Source organism: Choloepus didactylus, chromosome 25 (assembly GCF_015220235.1).
Source record: "Choloepus didactylus isolate mChoDid1 chromosome 25, mChoDid1.pri, whole genome shotgun sequence".
Lineage (NCBI taxonomy): Eukaryota > Metazoa > Chordata > Mammalia > Pilosa > Megalonychidae > Choloepus > Choloepus didactylus.
This window is the reverse complement of record NC_051331.1, coordinates 4,175,711-4,185,616: the sequence shown is the minus strand read 5'-3', so window position 1 is coordinate 4,185,616 and position 9,906 is coordinate 4,175,711.

Here is a 9,906-nt window from a genome sequence, read left to right as displayed (position 1 = left end):
GTTTTCACCCCTTGCTTGCTTCCCGTTTTATGGTTACATTTAAAAGATGCTTTATGGTGACATTTTAGGGTGAAATTACAATTTTCTGCCTGCTTAGAGTTTTCAGGTTATATTTAAAAGGTTGCTGTTACAGAATGGTGCCAGGCTTGGTTTAACACTGCTCTTTCTGCTTCAGAATTACTATAATTTTATCTTTGAACTTGTGTTTTCCAAATGGAGTGCAATAGGATAATGGAGGATGCATGTGAGCAGAGGAGTTATATACAGTACACACTCCTCCTTGCCCCCATTCCGTATATTTAGCGTTCCTGAGTTCAGAATTCTGGTGGACCTAAGAGGTCAGTGAGACTCAAAGCAAGTACAGGGTAAGTAACTTCTACATCTGAATAACTGTGGACATTGACACCTGAGGGGCCATGATTTCCATTTGAATCAGAACTTGCTTCAAACTCAAAAGGAAGATTGTGGCATTCTAAAGAACACAAATGACCAAGGAACCCTATCACACCCTTACTAGTTACTTCCGTGCATTATGCAACCACTTATACTGAAAATGATCCCACAGAAGGAAAGGAAAAGATGGGGCAACTCATAGCTCCTTTCTCTCCATCATTACTCATCAGTAAGTAATGCCAAAGGTAAAAGAATGTTTACAGAATGTGTACAATGTAGCAAGAAGTACGGTTAAATTTTTCGCAGTATTTCCACCATTCTGGTAAGAACAAAATGCATGTGCATGTATGAGCAATGAAAAATGAATTATGTAATTTTAGTGCTTATGAAAGTTTAATACTCTTATATTTGCATTTAAAACTAGCATTGCCCAACATAAGGATGGATGGTAAAAATTCATGCTAATTAATTTTTTTAAATTTTTCTTTATTTAGAAAGAAATTATATAGCAAATAAAAAGTTGTGAGAGAGACTGAAGAGTATATGAAATAGCTTATATTTTACTATCTTTAATGGCATTTTTCTCCTGCTTTTTTACATGGTGCCTCACATGTTTTATTTTAAACAGGGTTCTGCAAATTGTGTAGCCAGCCCTGCCTCTGCCACAGTGATTAGTTCAAAATGGGCATATGATTAATTCCAGGCCAATGAGACTGAGTCCATGGTTACTTTCCTTTCTGGAGCAAGGAATCATAGAAGCCCTCCCTCCATGTAAGCTGACAGCATATATATCAGAAGCTGCTGGTGATCTTTTGCCAACTGAATATGAAAATAACCCAGAGGCCAGCTAAGTCCAGAAATGGAGAAAGTTTCCTGAAAGCATCATCTGAGCACCTGAGACCAGCCAGGCCTAACCATAACATGTTCCCTTTTTGCTCAAAACAGTTGGGATCAAGTTTCTATTATTTGCACCAAAACATTCTTGCTGTTATAATCCCCTTGCCCAAAGGTCTTTGCTCTGTCCCTGCCCCCTCTGCCTGTGTAATAAAGGTGACCCTGAGGAGTTTGGCATTCACATCAGACCCCTTTTTCCAGTATGCAAACCGCAAACCCAACATATTCTGGCCACCCCAGTCTTCTCCTTGTTAGAAACAAGCATTATACAAAAAATGCTGACCCAGTTCTGGAGGAGAAAAGAATTTATTTACAATCTTGCAAGAAAGGGCACACAGCCAAAAATGTGGTAGGCTGGCGCACCAGAGGAAGAGAATGGTGTGCTTTTAATCTCCTGTTCCTAATGCGCAAGTCCCTCTCCTGTTTCCCCATTGGCTGGGTACTACAGAGGTTACAGTCCATCCGAGAGAACTAACTAGCCCATCTTTGAGATTTTAATTTGTACAGCCTATCTGAGAGAGCCAACTAGCTCATTATTGAGATTTTGAATTCATCAGCCTATCCGAGAGAGTTCACTCAGTTTAAATTTTCTGCTGGGAGTTTCCGCCTCTGATTTTACCTCATATGTCTTTACATTCCAGTAACCATGGTTACTCTTCCATTTAAGGAGCTGGTGCAGATCCTCTTTCTTCCCTTTACCGCAGGGCTTGTTTAAGCTGGTTCTGCCTCCATTTTCCCTATTCCATGCTGTCTCTCTGTGAAAGCTAAACTTATCCCTTTCTTACATTATCCAAGTTTAATACTCTTATATTTACATTTAAAACCAGCACTGCTCCATATAAGGATAGATGGTAATAATTTGTTTTTTATTTTTACTAATTTAGAATGAAATTATGTAACAAATAAAAAGTTGTGAGAGACACTGCAGATTAAATGAAAGAGCTTTCTACTTTAGTATCTTTAGTGGCACTTTTCTCCTGCTTTTTTTACAAAGTGCCTCACATTTTATTTTGCACAGGGTTCTGCAAATTATGTAGGCAGCCCTACCTCCCTGCCCCAGTGATTGGTTCAAAATGGGCATATGATTTATTCCAGGTCAAGGGGACTGAGACCATGATTGCATTTTTCTGGAGCAAGGAAACAGAAGCCCTCCCTCCACTGTAAGCTGAGAGTATGTATATCACAAGCTACTGGTGATAATTTGCTGCCTGTATATAAAAACAACCCAGAGGCCAGCTAAGACCAGAGATGGAGAAAGTTTCCTGATAACATCATCTGAGCACCTGAGACCAGCCAGGCCTAACCATAACATGTTCCGTTTTTGCTCAAAACAGTTGGGATCAAGTTTCTATTATTTACACCCAAATATTTTGGCTATTAAAATCCCCTTGCCCAAAGGTCTTTGCTGTGTCCCTTTCGCTAATAAAGGTGATCCTGAGGAGTGGAATTCACATCAGACTCCTTCTTCCCAATATGCAAACTGTATACTCAACATATTCTGACCATTCCAGTTTTCTCCTGGCTACCCATTGTTTATCTTGTAATTTTGGCAATGCCTGGATTTTTGCATTTCAACAGGAGAAGTGAGAGAGGTAATAAATTTGTGAGTAAAAGGTAAGAGGGAAGTGATGGGCAAGAACAAAGCAAGTGGTGTGAAAATGGGGAAAGGGAGAGGACAGCAGTGTAAGGTAAGGTCTGATCTGTAGCCTGGTTTTGCAAAATGAGGAAATGGGAGAGGGGCCCAGGGCCCAGACCTAACAGCCAGTAGATGTAGATTGGGCATATTCACATTTAATTGACAACTAAATCCCTAGCCTTATTTCACATTGCCTGGGAAGAGAATACAGTTGAGAAGAGATCTTTGAAGAACTTGATTGCCCACAAATTAAACCTAACACATAGCTGCAAATCAATTTCTCCTTTGAATGTTTATGTAAATATTTTGGGGTATTTTTATATATAACTTGGAATGACAGTGGTTTGGAAGCCCTGCCTTTTGTTTTCTTTTTCACATTGGTTAGGTTTCTCAATCTCTTAGAGATATTTTTTTCTCTCTGACACAATTTCCACCCAACACACACAACACACACATGCAAGTCTCACACACTTTAAAAATCTGTGATACTTTAATTATTATTTTTGTTATTTTTGTGTGTGTGGTAATGAAGGTGTTAGAGATTGATATTGGTGAGGAATGCATAACTATATAATGGTACTGTAAACAATCAAATGTACACTTTGTTTTGTATGACTGCATGGTATGCGAATATATCTCAATAAAATGAATTTTAAAAATCTGTGATAAAGACTAAGATTAACACAGCTTGAATTATTATAATTTTAAAAAATCTATTTGACAGTGCTCTCAAGTAAGTAGCTCCCTTCGGCCCCTAAAATTTTTAAATGTGAGTTAATTACCTACTGAGCCATAATGGCAAATAACATTAAATGGGATGAAGGCTCAAAGCTGTCAATAGAAATAAATCCAGACACAAAACTGCTTACTTTATGTAAATAAAGTGAAAAGTGAGGAAAGAAAATCCTCTTTTTAAAGGTGTGTAAAAAACAAACAAAACAAAATGGAACATATAAACCAAAAGAATGGTTTCTTTCTTACCCCCTTGTAGTACAGGGGAGAAAATAAATATAAATGACATTAAACGATTTCCCCAAAGTCACAGAGAGTCAATAAAGAACAGAGCCAGGGTTTGGATCAGGCTGGGTCTTGAAGAGACCAGCATTCTTTTTGTGACTCCCACCATCTTTTTATTTTTATTTTTGTAACCTCCCTGGGAGTTCCTCTATTAGAATGAGCCTGTGCTTTATCCTGTAGATTAACTGAAGGGTCATCATTCTAAATATGCAAGAGGTGTCTAATAGGAGGCTTATATTTGGATTTCCCTGTTATCACCACTGTTTATCAATTAATTTAAAAAGGACATAATGAGAAAGTAAGTTCACAGTGTTATATCCATGGGTGAGTCTGTTCTTTGGGCAATTATCAGCATTTTTTCAGGGTTCTTTGTCTCAACCCAGCAGTGAGTAACATGTAACTGGCTCTTATAGGGCTAAATACATGCAACTTGAGGGAGCAGACTCAATAAATTCTAGATTTTATTTCTAGAAAATACTCTTGGGCATGAATGAGAAAAATAAGGTTTTAAAAATCTGATAAGTAAAATGAGACATAAAAGTGGAACCAAAACTCAGCAGGAAGTGCTTTCAGCAAGTTTGTATACATTGGATCAGATTCTACTTCCTATATTTTCTCACACACTTAATCAGATGGAGAGGTGTCCCCAAAAGGAGAGCCATAGCCCTGACATCTTCGCTGAGTTCCAGACTCACCCACTAAATACTGTCTTCTTTGGAATGTTACTCCACAAAAATGTGCAAAACTCAATGCTGGAATGCTATCTTTTCTCTTCAAATCTGTCCCTAGCTCTCCTAAAACATTAAATTCCCTTCCACCCATCCAGTTACTTAAGCCAGAAACATGAGCATCAACCTTGAATCTTCCTGATCCTTCACATCCCACATAAAAATGATCAGGAACTGTATATCCAAAATATGCATGGAATCCAGACATTCTCCAATTCTGCTGTCACTATCGTTGTCAAAGCCACCATCAGCTGTCATCTACATAACTGCATTACTCCTCTGCTGAACCTCCCTGCTTCTAAACTTACCTCCTACCCATACCTATAATAGTCATAGTGATATTAGAAAAAAACATAAACTGATCATGTCCTTTGCCTGCTTAAAACTCTTTATTGGCTTCCAAAGATGTGGGAAACTGAGCCTTCCGTGTTGCCTGAGGCGTATCTAGGGTGGTGGCTTGGAATGCCAAGCCACAGGCCTGCATGGAATGCCATGCAGGCACGCTCTGTAAAGATATGTGTCTTGTGACTATGATGACAATCCTTACCATTGTCCTAAACCTAGATTGTTCCTTCTGATATGCAACAGGATGTAAACATAGGTATCTGGTGGGCTCTCCCAAGCCTGAGGACATTTAGCATATACTCCCTGATCTGAAATAAATAACTGGAGCAAAGGTGCATTATCGTCCACTTAGCACGAGATGCAGTGGGCCCCCTGCTCCCTTAATTCTTAACACTGTGTCTGTGTCTCAGTCCTGCACTGCCCTGTCAGCAACACAAATGAATTTCAAATAAAATCTAAACCCCTTTGAATGGTAAAAAAGGTAAAACCCTGCAAGAATGTTCTCTACCTAACATTTCCACCTAATGCCACCCCAATCTTTCCACCTAATGCCACCCCAATCCCCACCATCCTCACTGTCATCTAGCCATACAACCAAGTCTGATGCTGGTCACATTCAAGGTCTTTCCCGTTTGGGAAAGTCTCCACACACTGCCCCCTTTTGCCTGAATTTGTGCTTCTGTGTGTCCCTGATGGTTCCTGCTGATGTTTCTGGTCTCAGCACAAATATCATCTTCTCCAAGAGTGTGAGAAGTGTCACTCAGTCTGAAGAGGACTGTCCCCTCCCCACACCCTTAATCTCCACCCAGCATCCTGACTTTGCTTTCTTCAGAGCCTTATGGCAACAAGTAATTATATGCTGTTTGCTTTGGTTATTTGCTTATACCTTGTTTTTCCCAGAAATTCTAAGCTCTGGTAGACCTGAGTAAATTAAAGTATCCAGCAAACATAAATTCCTAGAAATCAGTATGATAAATACATTAGAAATGCCAAGATATGATGAGGATATACTAAAAATATGAAAAAAGTGAATTGCCAATGGAAGGTGACTTGTCCATTGAGGGTCTTACTCTTTTGTGTTGGTGTTTTATGCCTGCATCCACCACAAACAGAACATTCACTTTTGGGGGCATCCTTCAAGAAATAGGAGTTGAGTTCAAAAAGACCCTGAATCCTTCAGTATTGAATATTATTGTGATCATGTTCAACTCAAGTGAATATAATGTGCTTGGATAGCCTTTGTGACTTTGAACTTATTGCCTAATTTCTATGAGATCTTCCTTCCTCATCTGTAACAAAGGAAAAATGATACCAGTCATATCAAAGACTTACAAAAAAATTCAATGAGACAATTTTTATTAAAATCTTAAATGGTGTTAACCACAGGGAGTGTTGTTATTTTTATTCAGTGATTTTGAAGTTCTTTTCCAGGTGTAAGGCTTTCTAGAATTCAGTATAATTGTATTTTTCAGGTCCAGGCTCCACTGTATATTTAAGCTTTCACCCATTTATTTGTTACTCTATTGAAAAATATTATCTATGATTCTCATATTTTTCATATATGATTTTCATGATTTCCTTTAGTTCTTGATCAGTGCTTTTCATTAGCTCTTTGAGCACATTTAGGAAAATTGTGTTAAAATAATTTGCCTTGTATGTCAAATGAAGGGAAAGAATCATCTCCCTCACCAATCTTCTCTGTCACTTTATTTTCTTCTTTAGAAAGTGCCTGCTTATCCTGCTTCCTTCCTTCTCATGTAATTGTTTTGTTGAAATCTACACATTTGAATATTCCAGTGTGTTAATTCTGGAAATAAGATTCCCCCTTTCCCCAGATGCTATTTATCTATTACATTTGTATTTTAGAAATACATATATAGTATATACACAACTGAAAATTTCCTACTTTAACCTCTCTCAAGTGTACAATTATGTCTTACTTTCCAAACTGCAAAAGCAAATATCATAATATGGGTTCACATAAACATCAGAAATTTATTAGCTCACAACTTTGAGGCTAGGAGAAGTTCAAAAATCAAGGTGTCAGCAAGGAAATACTTTTTCCCTAATGTGTGTGATATTTGGGGGCTGGCTGCTGGATACCCTTATTCCTTTGCTTTTCTGACACGTGCAAACCACCTGGCAATGCCTTCTCCTTTCTCCTCTGGGTCCCATTGACTCTGGCTCTCCTCATGGCTTTCTGTAACTAGACCTCTAGTAATAAGATCAATACCCATCAGGATTCAGTTGGCCAGAAGTTGACTTAAAATAACCTCATCCAAAGCTCTTATTTACAATGAGATCACACCTACAGGAATAGATTATGTTTAGGAATATTTTTTAAACTGGGATGCATAATTCTGTGTTCCACAAATTCAGTAGTATTAATTAAATTCACAGTGTTGTGCTACAGTCACCAATATCCATTACTCCAAATTTTTCATCACATTAAATAAAAACTGCACATATTAAGCAATAACATCTTTTTGCTTTCCTCCCCAGAGCATGGCAAAACAAAATCCACTCTCTGACTCTCTGATATTTGCTTTTTCAAGGCATATCATATAAGCAAGATCATATAGTATGTGCCTTCATTTCTGGCTCATTTCACTCAACATGGTATATTAAAGGTTCATCCATGATGTACCATGCATTAGAACTTCTTCCCTTCATATGTCTGAATAATATTCCATTGTGTTTATATACCACATGTTCTTTACCCATCCATCTGTCAGTGGACAGCTGGGTTGCTTCCACTTTTTGTCTATTATGAATAATCTTGCCATAAAGATTGGCAACAAATATCTCTTCAATTTCCTGCTTCCAATTCTTTTGGGAATGTAACAAAAATTGGGACTGATGCTGTTTTTATCCTTCATATTTTTGGAAGCTATAATAATCTACTTCATTAGTGATTTGTCCAAACAATTTATGGAAAGTATATGTCCCTTGACATATATATTCATTTAAGACTTTCTTCATTAAATGTGTACTCAGCTAGTTCTACAACAGAGATTTCCTTGAATTCCAGGAGCTTAGCACAACAAAAATCTGAAAGAATATATCTTTCTCATTCTTTACACATTAGCTCTGTGCTTCTGTTCTCTTTTAGTGTTTAGATGGCCTTACAATGGCCCTGACAAATAACCCAATGTGAAAGCATAGAGTGTCTCGGTTCTTTTATGAACATAACTGTTTTCCTGCAGGACTCATCCATTGCCCTGTATAGCAGAATTCCCCACAGGATCCTCTTCCACCAGTAATTTGAATGTTTTCTCCTAGTACTCATGCTATATATGGACTTTAACTGCTAACCTTTGGCCACAGGCAGCTATAGTTTGTTTTTTTTCTCATGTTGTGATGGTGCCCCTGTCAGCCACTGGTATATGCAATTCAAGTTATGGGAACTTGTGAGACAGAGACAAGTATCCTGGACCAGCCCTTCAGTCTGTCAACTGTTAGACTGATACAAATATGCAAGCACACCAATATATGCACAAAGGTTAATCTGTTCCTTCTTTTTTTTTTTTTAATCATCATTTTATTGAGATATATTCACATACCACACAGTCATACAAAACAAATCGTACTTTCGATTGTTTACAGTACCATTACATAGTTGTACATTCATCACCTAAATCAATCCCTGACACCTTCATTAGCACACACACAAAAATAACAAGAATAATAATTAGAGTGAAAAAGAGCAATTGAAGTAAAAAAGAACACTGTGTACCTTTGTCTGTTTGTTTCCTTCCCCTATTTTTCTACTCATCCATCCATAAACTAGACAAAGTGGAGTGTGGTCCTTATGGCTTTCCCAATCCCATTGTCACCACTCATAAGCTACATTTTTATACAACTGTCTTCGAGATTCATGGGTTCTGGGTTGTAGTTTGATAGTCCCAGGTATCCACCAGCAGCCACCCCAATTCTTTAGAACCTAAAAAGGGTTGTCTAAAGTGTGCGTAAGAGTGCCCACCAGAGTGACCTCTCGGCTCCTTTTGGATTCTCTCTGCCACTGAAGCTTATTTCATTTCCTTTCACATCCCCCTTTTGGTCAAGATGTTCTCTGTCCCACGATGCTGGGTCTACATTCCTCCCCGGGAGTCATATTCTACGTTGCCAAGGAGATTCACTCCCCTGGGTGTCTGATCCCACGTAGGGGGGAGGGCAGTGATGTCACCTTTCAAGTTGGCTTAGCCAGAGAGAGAGGGCCACATCTGAGCAACAAAGAGGCATTCAGGAGGAGACTCTTAGGCACAAATATAGGGAGGCCTAGCCTTTCCTTTGCAGCAACTGTCTTCCCAAGGGTAAAACTTATGGTAGAGGGCTCAACCTATCACACCACCAGTCCCCTATGTCTGTAATCATGTTAGCAACCATGGAGGTGGGGTAGGCGAATACCCCTGCATTCTCCACAGGCTCCTCAAGGGGGCACTACATCTTTTTTTTTTCCTTGTTTTTCCTTCTTTTTTTTTTTTTTAACTTTCCGTTCTTTTTTTTTTTTTTTTTTTTTTTAAATGTTATATTTTTATTTGACTTTATTTTTTAGAACAGTTGTAGGTTATGAGTTGCTGTTGTTAAAATATCCAATCTACTATTAAAGCAGAGGATTACCTAATAATTAATGCCTTATGTGTCACAAAATTACAGGTAACTCTACTTCGAACACATTGTCACTACAGAAAATAAGTGGAAGCAACTGATAGAATGAAAAAAAGCAAGATTAAATCTGGGATTCCAGGATAATTTCTATGGCTCCTTCCTTCCGGACAACTTACGAGTCTGGTGGAAGCCTAAGAAGTCTGTTTCTTTAAAATCAGTAGAATAGAGAGCAATTGCCTTTTTTCCTGTTTCTTCCTCTCTCTTCATTCTCATGCCAGTCTTACA